This window comes from Hibiscus syriacus, unplaced genomic scaffold (genome assembly GCF_006381635.1).
Source record: "Hibiscus syriacus cultivar Baekdansim isolate YM2019G1 unplaced genomic scaffold, ASM638163v2 tig00111101_pilon, whole genome shotgun sequence".
NCBI lineage: Eukaryota > Viridiplantae > Streptophyta > Magnoliopsida > Malvales > Malvaceae > Hibiscus > Hibiscus syriacus.
This window is the reverse complement of record NW_024062986.1, coordinates 397,341-409,743: the sequence shown is the minus strand read 5'-3', so window position 1 is coordinate 409,743 and position 12,403 is coordinate 397,341. Positions and strand designations below refer to the sequence as shown.

General features: G+C 28.2%; 1 pseudogene; it reads right to left on the bottom strand.

Moving 5' to 3' along the window:
* Positions 1-4,499: 4,499 nt before the first annotated feature.
* Positions 4,500-5,355, bottom strand: LOC120153568 (annotated as a pseudogene).
* Positions 5,356-12,403: the final 7,048 nt, after the last annotated feature.

The following is a 12,403-nucleotide window of genomic DNA, read 5'->3' as shown; positions in this document are numbered from 1 at the left end:
TATATTATTTATAATCTTATTTGCATATTATATTAAATAAGTTTTATGATTACTGTTATAATAATTGGTTAATTGAACTCCCTGAGATTTCTTGTAATAGGGAAAAGAATATCCTGGCAACCCTAAAACCCTAGGGGACTACATGCAAAGTACAAAGCCAAAAAACCTAGTTCATTTTGCATATTTCTTGTGGTCCTTTTTTATACATAAAAGTGGTATTTGTTTGTTTGATTTTATTTGGTTGTAAGAATTGTCGGTTAAATAAAAGCACTAATAGTACCTTCACTGCCAAATAAATGGACCGACTTTCTCAGTCAATCAATTCAACCACAAGATGTTAAGTATGTTACCAACTAATTCCATATTTAAAATTACTTTTATGTACTACCTTTTTAATGACACTTTAATTAATATTTTTCTTTCATTTATTTCAGTGTAATTAGCTTTTTTTTTTAAAAAAAATACTGGGTTTCATGGTTCCCAAGGGAGTGAAGGCCGTACATTTGGCAAGCGTGTGATTACTAGACCCAATCATGACAATGTTCAGATCTCCAATTTCCCTTTATTGTTTACTATTTAACTCCTTTTAATGCTTTTTTCACGTCCTCTTGTTTTTCTCCTTTTTTTTATTTTAGTCCCAAATGCAGGATCAAACGTGATATTAGGGCGTGGATTACACTTACTAATGAAATTGCTTTCAACGATTATTATAGGTATTTTTTATATTTTAAATTAAAAAATTTGTGGGTTTTAAATGAATTTCTGACTCATTAAAATTTCATGAGATTTATTTTATTATATTAAAATATAATTCATTAATTCTACTCGATCGAATAATCTGCAAGTTTTAGGGTTGCATTCGCTTCACGATAGACAATCTGCAAAATTCTGGCTCTCGTCAACCAACCAAAGAGCGCACGATAAAAGGACTTTCAAATATACCTAAGCCCGACATTGGACAGCCCAAAACATATTCTAAGATTAGGAGATAAGTTATTTTTTTTCTATTAGTATATAATAAATATAAAGTAATATTTATTCAAAATTTTCGATCATTTACATTGAACAATTATATCTTTACATTTACGGTGCTCGAATACAAAATCTTAAGGGATGACAATAATTCCTTAACCATTCAAGTTGCTTAGTTTGTGTTATAGATGTTTAAATATTTTTGTCAATACTTTAATTTACTTTTAAATATAAATATTTTGTTAAACAAATTATACGTGCGGTAGTAATAATAGTAAATGAAAATAATATGATATATGCATGGCCGAAAAGATGTTCACAATTTGTATGGGTTTGTCCACATTACATGGAGTTAAAGCCCGATGCCAAAATTGACCGAAGAGCTCTTTCCGCTCAAGTCCTTTAAACCACATAATACAAGTTCACATCATATTTTTAAAAGTAAATACATATTTTAGTATTTAAATTTAATATTAAATTTTATATAAATATCTAAATTTATTTTTAAATTTTAATTAAGTATTTATTTTTTAACTAGACATCTAAGTTTAATTTTTTTAGTTTAAATTGATATATGAATTTAACTTTGTAGTTTAAATTGATTAAACTTAATAATTTATAGTAAGTATCAACTAAAAAATAAATAAATTTAAATATTTTATTATATGAATGTAAATAAATTTAGATTAAATCTTAAAATTAATTTTAAATGGAAAATAGATGTTTAATTTATTTTAACAACCACAATAAATGTTATTTTGCACCTATTGTCTACTTCAACATTTTGTCACACTAAATTATTCTATAAGGTTTTTAATGAGGTGATATATTGTGTATATTATAGATATGTATACTATTTTCCGATTTTTATGAGGAATATTATCTTCACTGAACATTTAAAGAGGAATGTTATGATTTTTATTATTATTTATGTATGTCTATTACGATTAGAACTCTATGCATTAAATAGAAATTTTATGTACTTTATTATTAAGTTTTTTTTGTGCCTATTAAGATTAAAATCTATATGATATTTACTCTTTACATCAAGAAAATAATTCATCTCTCTTTTTATTTATTCCACCTCTTGTTCTTATTTTTTTCTCTTTATTTCGTAATATTAAAATATTAAAAAAATAAAAAACTAACATAAAAAAACAACACTATCCACACTACTGTCTTATCTTCTCCAAAAGAATATAAAATAATATATTATCAAGTTTTGTTACGTACAACTCCTTTCTTAAATCAATTTTCAAATTAAATTTATTTTATTGTAACTTCAAAAAAAATTGTTATATCTTTTCATTGTATTTTTTATTTTTAAGCTAACTACATCAAATATCCTAAAATTATGTTTTTTTATTTTAAATTGATCTTTAAATTTTTAAATATTTCACTTTTATCCTCAAACCATGATTCTCATTCTAAATTGGTTCTTAAACTTTTGAACTAAATTGGTTCTTAAACTTTTGAACGTTCCAATTTCATCTCCAAACTATGACCATAAATATGAATTTATCCCAAACTTTTGAATCTTCCAATTTCATCACCAAATTCGTCCAAATATGTAATTAGTTTCAACCATAACTTAACATAAACTATGACTCTCAGTATAAATTGGTTCTTAAACTTTTGAACATTCTAATTTTATCTCCAAATTATGAACTACGTTCTAAATTGGTCCCGTACTTTTAAATCTTCCAATTCTATCACTAGTTTGTCCAAATATGTAATTAGTTTCAACCACATTTTAACTTAATTTATTTTTCAAACATATAATAATATAGTTTGGCCTAACAATTTTATTTACATGAGATATAATCAGTATATATTGATTTGAGAAGAAATTAAAACGTTAAAAAGTTTAAGGATCAATTTATACTGAGAGTCATAGTTTAGAATAAAATTGGAATATTCAAATGTTTAAGGATTAATTTATAATAATATTTATAGTTTAAATATGAAATTAAAATATTATAAAAATCTAAAAACTAATTTAAAATAAAAATCATAATTAAAAAGTATGATACAATTAACTCTATTTTGTTTTTAAGCGGCTTTTGTGGGTCTTTCTCTAGACTCCAGTAGACATATTATGAATCCAATACCATGTCTATCCGTTTGCCGCCCGGGTTCATGGGGAAAAGTAAAAGGGCCGAGTCATTTTAATTTTGGGCCAAGTGTAACAAATCATTAATGCATAGCTTCTTTTCTCTTCTTTATTTATTTTTGTTAAACCCATGTATTAATAATGATTAAATCCTCTAATTTATATATTACTTGTAATTTCAGATTTGCATTGTTTTAAATCCATTGAGTGAGCTCATTTGTAAAAAAGAGTATTGTTACTTTTAGAGATTTTGGGTTTCAAAAGCTGCGTCTACATGGTATGTCTATGGTAATTATCAATTGGTTAAAAAATATTCGAACATTTACTACTTGATAATTACTTCAGACTAATTAAAAAAATACATAATTTTTTCAAAATTGTATGGCATCTTTCCATTTTTAACTTATTTTTTTCAATTTCTAAATAGAATTTAATTAATTAACTTCTACATTGGATCGTTCTCTTGTCCATACCATTTATATTATATAAACTATAAAGAAAAAATGGTACTAATATATAAATTAAAATTTATAATTAAAATTTAATGAATCAAATCGATTAAGCCCTTAATTTTATATGATTTTAAAATTTTCAATCTTACTTTTATCTTTAGAATTGAGGTTCTTCATATTTTAATTTTGTTTTTTCTCTTTATAATCTAGCTCTTAATTTTTATAATCTCGTGCTTGTACCTTTATAATAGAGACTCTTAATTTTTTCAATACCACCTTTTACTCCATGACCCCTAATTTCATCATTTTTTAAATTAATTGTTTAAAGTAATATAATACACTTTTGTTCTATAAAGATTTATTTTTATTTAATTTCGTTGAGAATTCCGAAAACGTCCGAGACAACTATGCATGAGATTGTAGTTAAAAAAAAGTAAAATATTCTAATCTCGAACATATTGAATTTTATATTTAAACAATGGTTATATCAAATTATTGGATGATAATGCAATTGTCAAATGTTTTTTTTGGGTTAATTTTTTAAAAAAAACATAATAATTAAAATGGATGAGAAAGGACGTGATTGGGTAACATTGATTTCAACAACAGGAAAATGACACGGCAATAATTTTCAAATCATGACTTTAGCATCTCCACTTTCTCGGATTATGTGTTCCACAAGACAAAAGCTACTTCCAAAATTACTCACTAATTCTTCCGACCAAAAACAAAGCAAAAACTTCTTCTTCACTGTCACACAGATCTGATCCCACACTCGGCTCACTGCTACCTGCCATCTTGGTCCACCCCGATATCCCCTTCCTTTCATCACCATAGAAGATCCATGGAACACTAATCTCATGTAAATTTTACGATATTTTAAGAAAAAAAATCACAAATTCCAAACATAAATCATAAAACGAACGTAAGAAAATATAAAAAAGCAAAAGCAAAAAATATAAACCATACCACCATGATCATCATCTATATATGAAACATGTAGAAAAATAGAGTATCTTTCTTCCTATACATTTCTAACTCAAAAAAACAAAGGCTAAAACAAACTCATCACAGAAAGGACAAGCAGTATATTAATGGCCAAACTAAAACCAGTACTCATAAAGACACGCCGAAACAAATTAACAATAACTTTAAATTTCTCCCTTCACAGAGTAGAGTACTCCATATTCATCTTCAAACTCCAACCCCTTTTTATCACCTGTTGGAAATAGGGTTTGGTCCGCTCGGAACTTCGTGAGCTCCGGCTCCGAACTCTCTACACGACGATTTTGTCGACGACGACGTTGAAGTACGCGGGTTTCGTGTTTGCCTGGGATGAAAGTTCATGGAAGAAGGGGATGACGTTGATGGTTTCGAGGAAGTATGTAAGAGAAGCCTTTTGAAAGGGATAGAGGGGGTGACATTGGGTGAGTTCATGGGGTGGTTTGTGGTAGTAGGGTTAACGAGCAGGAGGAAGATGAAGAAGGAAAGGGTGAGGAGGAGGAGGAGGAGGAAAGAGTGGGGTTTGGCGACAGACTCAGCGGCGGCGACGACGACTGTGGGTTTTGTTTTGGGTGCTGCCATGCAAGCGAAGAAAAGAAAAAACCACCCCCAAGTTCCCAAATGGGTTCAATATCCATGAACCAGCACCAAAGCTAGAGATGGGAGAAGGTAAAATTCAAAAGAGGAAGGAGAGAGATATGAAATCAAAGGAAAGGAAAGGAAAAGAAAAGAAAGTTTTTAGCAGAAGTGAATGGAAAGTAAGTTTTGAATTGGATACGCATTTGTTGAGGTACCAAAATTAAAGAAAAAGGGGGAATCCAACTTGACATGCAAGTTTTTATATCATTATTGTTTCTATTTGGTAGATGAATTCACCAATTATCACTCATATTATTATTATTATTATTAGTAGTAGTAGGCATAAATCTAAAATTAACACTCTAATATTTATCAAAATAATCATTTTGGCTCATATTCTTCTTTTGGAGCATTTTAATCTCAACGTTTGATTTTATGACAAAAAAACTTTTGATATTTGACTTATAGTCACTTTGACTCTTATTATTTATGTGAATCATTTTTATCCTTAACATTTCATTTTAAGATAAAAATACTTCTATTTTGGAACGTCAATCGTTTGTTAACTAACAATTTCCATAAAAAATCCCTTTCAAATGGTGAATTTCTTTTACTTCCATGAAATTAATGGAGCAATGGTTGCTTAACTAAGGGACCAATCATGGATCACGTTTTGAATTATATAATTAATAAAATTGTAGTGTACAATTTCATATTGAATTAATTATTTATATACAAATAATATATATTATTTCGTAAATTAAATAAAAAATTGTGAATTGTCCACTTAATTAAGCAAATCAAATAAAATAAAGAATCTTAAAAAGATACGAAAGGAAAAGGCAAGGAGAATAAAAAAGAAAGAAAAGGAAGGAATGGGTTGGCCGCTTCCCCAAGCAATCTCTCCTTTGACTTGTGGGTCTAAACCATACATGCATTTTTATACTGTAATTTGAGGGAGAAAGGGCCACACAGAAAGCAAAAGCATCTAATTCGGTTTTCTTTAATGGAATTTAGAGAGAGAGAGAGAGAGAGAGAGTAGTTGAATTCTCTCTCGGCTGGTATTGCATGTCTCCCATGGTGGGTGCTGCATGGGCCCTTCTTCTTCTTTTGTCATCTTTATTTATTTATTTTTTTCATAAAGTTTTTAGACATAATTCACACAACAAAATAATAATATCATGTATTATACGTTAGGGTCAAATCTGATAGCTATCCCTCTTTGTTTTGTTGAATCAAAGGCTCATCATGATGTTAATCTGATGCTTCTAACACCAAGGACTCTCATTTCATGAATCATTCAACATACAGCTCTGCTTGAAAGTTTCTTCGAAACTTGGTCGACGGATCTTTTAAAGGTTCCGTTATCGTATAATGAAATTTGACGTTTTTCAAAAATTAGTTAAGTACACTTACAACCAAAATAACCTTAAGCTCGTAGTTGGATGCTTAACTTACGTAATTGAACGCTTAATTTGAAAGAACAAAATTACTAAATCCTAACATACGTAAACATGCAATTGCTAATGGGTGTCCCTTGTTCCCATATGTAATGTGGTAAGGAGAGGTAAGATAGTAGGTTGCCCCAATACTAGGTTGGGGGCAGCTTTCATAGGAGACCTCCAAATTATGAAATATCTTCCATGTGGGACTCGATCCCACGAACCTTGTGCTCTACCAACTGAGTTGGATGGTCATTTCAAATGATATTAAAAGTCAAATGATTACAAATATATAAGTTTTTTGCTTTTTGAAAACTGTTTCTATGGAAATGAAATGGTTTAGGGAATGAAAACTATAAATCCTAGTATAAATTCATCCACAAGTTATAGCAAATGCATCTCCAAGTTATGGGATACGACTATGATTTCTTTTACAAGTTATGAGAGATGATTATGAACTATATAAACATTGAGATGGACCATTAGAGATAACATAATAGATTCTTTTAAAGATGAATTGAAGTTAGATCACTGGAAGTTATAAAATTAAAATACGAGTCATGATATTCTTTCAGATAAGGATTATTTATCGTAGTGTTGTAGATCTTTCTATTTAAATATCCTTGTTTGAGCAACAAAGATGCGTACAAATTCCGACCATTAAATTGAGGATAAGGACACTTATGGATGTCTCTAAATGAGCCATCTCATCTCGTATAATGTGAGAAACTCCTTGATTGATATCTCTAACCCGCAGACAACTGGTCACATATCTAGTTTCTCTCGTACTCTAAAAACAATACAAACACCCATTGAACCTTCGAGCACATAAGCAACTGGTACTCACAATCTTTGTGAAAAATATAACCGACGAAATCCTCAAAAAATTATAAGTTGTTATATTTCAGAAATGTATTATAGTCTTCTAATCTCGCTCTAAGTGAGAAGGGTCCAAAGTAGATAATACACCAACTCCTAATGCATGTGCCCCTAACATGCAATAAATGGATGACAAGGCATAAACAGACTCAATTACACCTCTCTAAGAAGCCTCCTTTAACATTTGGTACTTCCATAGCATTTCCTAAAAGACATTAATAATCCCTCCCTGCATAATGTCTGCGAGTTCCCAACTTGCAAGGCCTTATGTAAAAACAAATACTCCTTATATTTCAAATGCACTAAGTTATGTAGGCGGAGTTGAACATTCAGAAAAATAAAGTTATTCCTCGTGGATTCATAAAAAACATTCTAGGTTAAACTAAGATATTGGAAATCCTCTAAAGAGTTTGTGATAATTCGTGTCAAAATTTTAGATAACAAGTTATGGGATAAATCATTCAAAGATTTGTAGTGAGCCATTAAAAATGAAAAGAAATGAACAAATATAAAATTAGGATTGAATGAAAAAACATTTATAAACAAAACAAAATAGAGCTCTTATCGCTCAACTTTTGTAGAACAATACAATGCTAATGAATAGAATAGAAAAACCTAAGACCAAAAAGGAGATAGACTCATGAATAAAAAGTTTTCAGATATGTCAAATCATATTACGAATTATGTCATTGCATAACGTTCACATAACTGAAAGGAGGCAAATGCTATATCCTCTGTCACACTGAAAGATCTCTACCTCAAAGTTATATGTGAAGCCAAATAACAAATAATTCGTATGATCTAATATATCTCTACATTGGGTCATAGAGTAAACATATTAGACATGTAATGATTTAAGCCCAACTTTCACAATTCTATATCGAATTCAACTAAAGGCAACCATATGATTATCAAAAACTCCAGCTATATAATAAAGCATCTCTTAAGATTTTTGGGACTAGAGGAGAGAAGAGAGAGACCATATTTCGTCCTTACTTCTAAAATACAATTGATGTCGATTAATTACACTTCGTCCAAATTAAAAGAGGTGAATAACAATTTGCTAGCTTATCCACTACCTTTCCAACTGTCTAAACTAATGTAAACCACCACCTCACCCATTGTATATCAACAATGCTAATATATGGAGACAAAACATCATGCTATTTTAGCTATATATATATATGGGATAGGATCCAATTACATTGTGTAAAAATCTTTTAGTTTTACATAGATTTAAAATTATTAGATGAGTGAAAATAGACGGTTGAAATTAAAAGTAGGAAATAAGAAGATATTTACTGGATAAAAAACAAGAAATTAAACTCAACAATTACTTTTCACTCATCAAAAAGTCTTAAATATGTGTATAACTAGAAAAAGTTACACAGTGTGAGTGGATCCCAACAAATATATATATATATATATATCACTTATATTTAAATTATTGACCATTAATTCATATCAAATACTATAAATGCTTATTATGAGACAAGTCTCTCAATTGAGCTTACTCTATAACGTCATAATTCTAACTCTAAAAAATTATTTAAGATTAGATTTTATCTTGCTAGATCAATTAATTTATATGTTGTGTGAACTAAAATTATGTGAACATTTATTTAATTATAAAATAATTTAGGGTAAACTATACATTTAGTATTTAAACTATTACTTTTGTTCCATTTTGGTACCCAATTTTTTTTTAAAATCATATTTAATGTTTAGTTTAGGTTTCAATTTGGTACCCGTCGTTAAGAAATTAATAGAACTGCTAATTGGCATTTTTTTTAAAAATTCAATAATGACATGACATTACCTTATGGTGACACATCAATATCATCGTTAAATTTTTAACGATATGTATCAAAATGAAACATAAACCAAATGTTAAATATGATTTAAAAAATATAATTTAAATACTAAAACGGAACAAAAATAATAATTTTTAGATATTGAACGTGTCGTTTACTAAACAATCTAATCATGAAACTAAAAAAGTTGTATAAACACAATATAAAAATACACATATGGCCGAGACTAACTATATGTATATATTCTCCTCTTCCCTCCCAACAAGTGAGTCAAAATAATCGATTCGGATTTTAAGATAGAAAAGGTCTTTTCCCTGCTCTATGTAGAATTTGGTATAAGGAATCGCTTTTAAAAAGTAGATACTAATAATGTCATTCAATTCATTAATTATTTATTTATATATTCTTTTCTCGCTATTTGTTTCTCTCTCTAAAAGTTGTTATTATACTTGGAAAATCAATGACTTTTATACAAGCATATAAAAGTAAGATACATATATCATAATACTATAGATGTCTTAACCTAAGAGAGTGACACGTCTTTTTTCGAAAACTCCATTAGATTCAATGAAGGAAGAAACGACTAATAGTTTATGTTAATCTTTTTCATGTACTTATTTGTTTTCGTATATATCTTGATATGTTTATGCATTTTTTTATAACCATCAGTTTTCGATTTATTAATCTATTAATTTGGATCGGATACTGCAGAGACAAGAGCAACCCTCACAACTCAATTTACTCTATTTACAAACGCTAAGATTTGAACTTCTAACTTTGCTCAAGATATCTAATGTCTTATCCTACTAGACCAACTAATTGTTAGTGTTTATACCTTTGTGTTTGATTCATGCTATTTTTATATTGTATTTAAATTGTTTTTGTCAAGACTAATATTGTATTCATTAAATAAATAATTTATTAGTTATTTTATATTGCATTTCACTGGTCACCAAACTCGTTACTTTCATTTTCATGGAAACGTTTTCTCTCTCTCTCTCTCTCTTTCTATTTAAATAATGTATTTAGATGATTGTTTATGTGTAGACACACGTGTTTACTTAGTGTATTAGATATTAATATGTTATTATAAAATTTTAAAATTAAAATTTATTTTTAATGGTATATTATCATCTTGCTCATCACTTTTAGTGCATTAAATATTTACTTTTATGAGAAAAAAACATTAATTTTCATTATTGTCACAATTTTATATAATGTATTGAAAAATCGATTCATTTATTAGCATGCAAAATAAAAATAAAAATACTTATAAACTATCTATTGGTCTTCTAAGATGAAGTATTAATTGTATCTATCCCAGATTAATAAAAAAATAAAATATTAAATCTTTCATTCAAAGTTAATAAATTAGATTGTGATAATGTTAATAAAAAAACTAAAAAAAAGTCATTCAATTCAAATGAATTAACTGATAAATCAATGATTATATTAAAATAAAAAAATTGCGTTATATAAATTATAGAAATCACAATCATATTCGTCTTTTATTTTCAGCGGCAAATTCTTACAAATTATTAATATAATTTATTGTTTTTAATTTTTTTTTTTTATTCCAGTCTAATAAAAGATTACTGAATTCGCCCGTACTGACACCTGAAGCATCAACAATTTAAGTTGGTGAAATGACTTTCTCTAGTCTATTTATTGTCTCATCCTTTTTTCAGGTGCGATGCTTTTGCTTTTTCTCAATTAATGAAAGCCATGTAGCAAAGCAAGAACTGCTGCTTTTGAATGCATAATAAATATTTGCTGTCATTTACCTGCTGAACCCAACAACAATACCAGTCTACAAGAAAACCCTAAACGAGATTCTATCTACTTTTCGCTCTCTAATTTCCCTGATTCAATCTATAAGATGTTGTACACCTTTCGTATCCACTTTCATGATTCTATTTACAAAAAGATGATTGTAAGCTGAAAAATGGTATGAATACTTGCATCAGAAGTTCGATTCTGATGTGTCCGTGATATTCATAGGATTAAGGATCAGTATTCGATCAACTTGAGTGGAGTCAGAATTTCGAGTTAGTTGAGTTGACGAGTATTATTTTATAATTTAAAGTCCATTTGAATTTTTTTTCGAGTTGAATTGAGTTTATGAAATTCGAATCGAATTGAATTGTTTGAACTTCTATTTAAATTTAATTATAAATATTTATAATGTTATGGTACTAAATGATTTAAATTTAAATGATTTTCTATAACCATATATGATATATAATATGTATTTGTTTCTATTTTTTAATATGCAATAATATACATATATGATACAGAGTTAGTAACTCGACTTAAACTTGAAAACAAATTAACTAATTACTAATATTTTAAGTTTTTCAAATCTTATTTTTTAACTCAAATTTATAAAATTATAAATAGAGGGAGATCAAATATTTTAACGTTGAAATTTACTCATCCTACATTGGACCACGACGCTAAGACCGGGGGTGTTTGGGGACCAACTGTAGGCTCTGATCTGGGCCCAGCCTTTCATAAGCTTGAACCGGTGGAACACAACACATAAGTTGATTCAAAGATCATTTGCATTTCATTTGGCTAACTACGTATCTTAACATTATACTTTAATATATATATATATATATATATATACAGACAGGATAGAGTCAAAATTAAATATTGACATGGTCGAAATATTAGATTATTTAAGAAAAATATAAAGACTTATTAGGTATTTAAACTCGAAATTCAGCATGAACAAGCGACCTTAGTGATTAAAGGAATTATTGTTATCCTGGAGGTCTCGAGTTCAAGCACTGCATATGTAGGGGTATGAGCATTTATTGTCAAATAGTTGAAAGCCATTGTACATATACTACCTTGTATTCACCTTAAATTTATAATAAAAAACTCAAAATTCACAAGACAATTTCTAATTTGTCTAATATTTAAACTTACAATGAGCTAAATTGTAATTAGACTAAAAATTTGAGAACACGTTCTTATCATTCTTTAGTTCGAGCACTAATTGATTAAATATTTAATAAATTTTTTTATAAAATTTAAATATTTATTTTTACATGAATCAAAATACTATTAAACCAAAATTATATCGAATATACCCTTAAACCCTAAGGGAGCTCCGTCCCTCTATATAGGTGTAAATTCTAA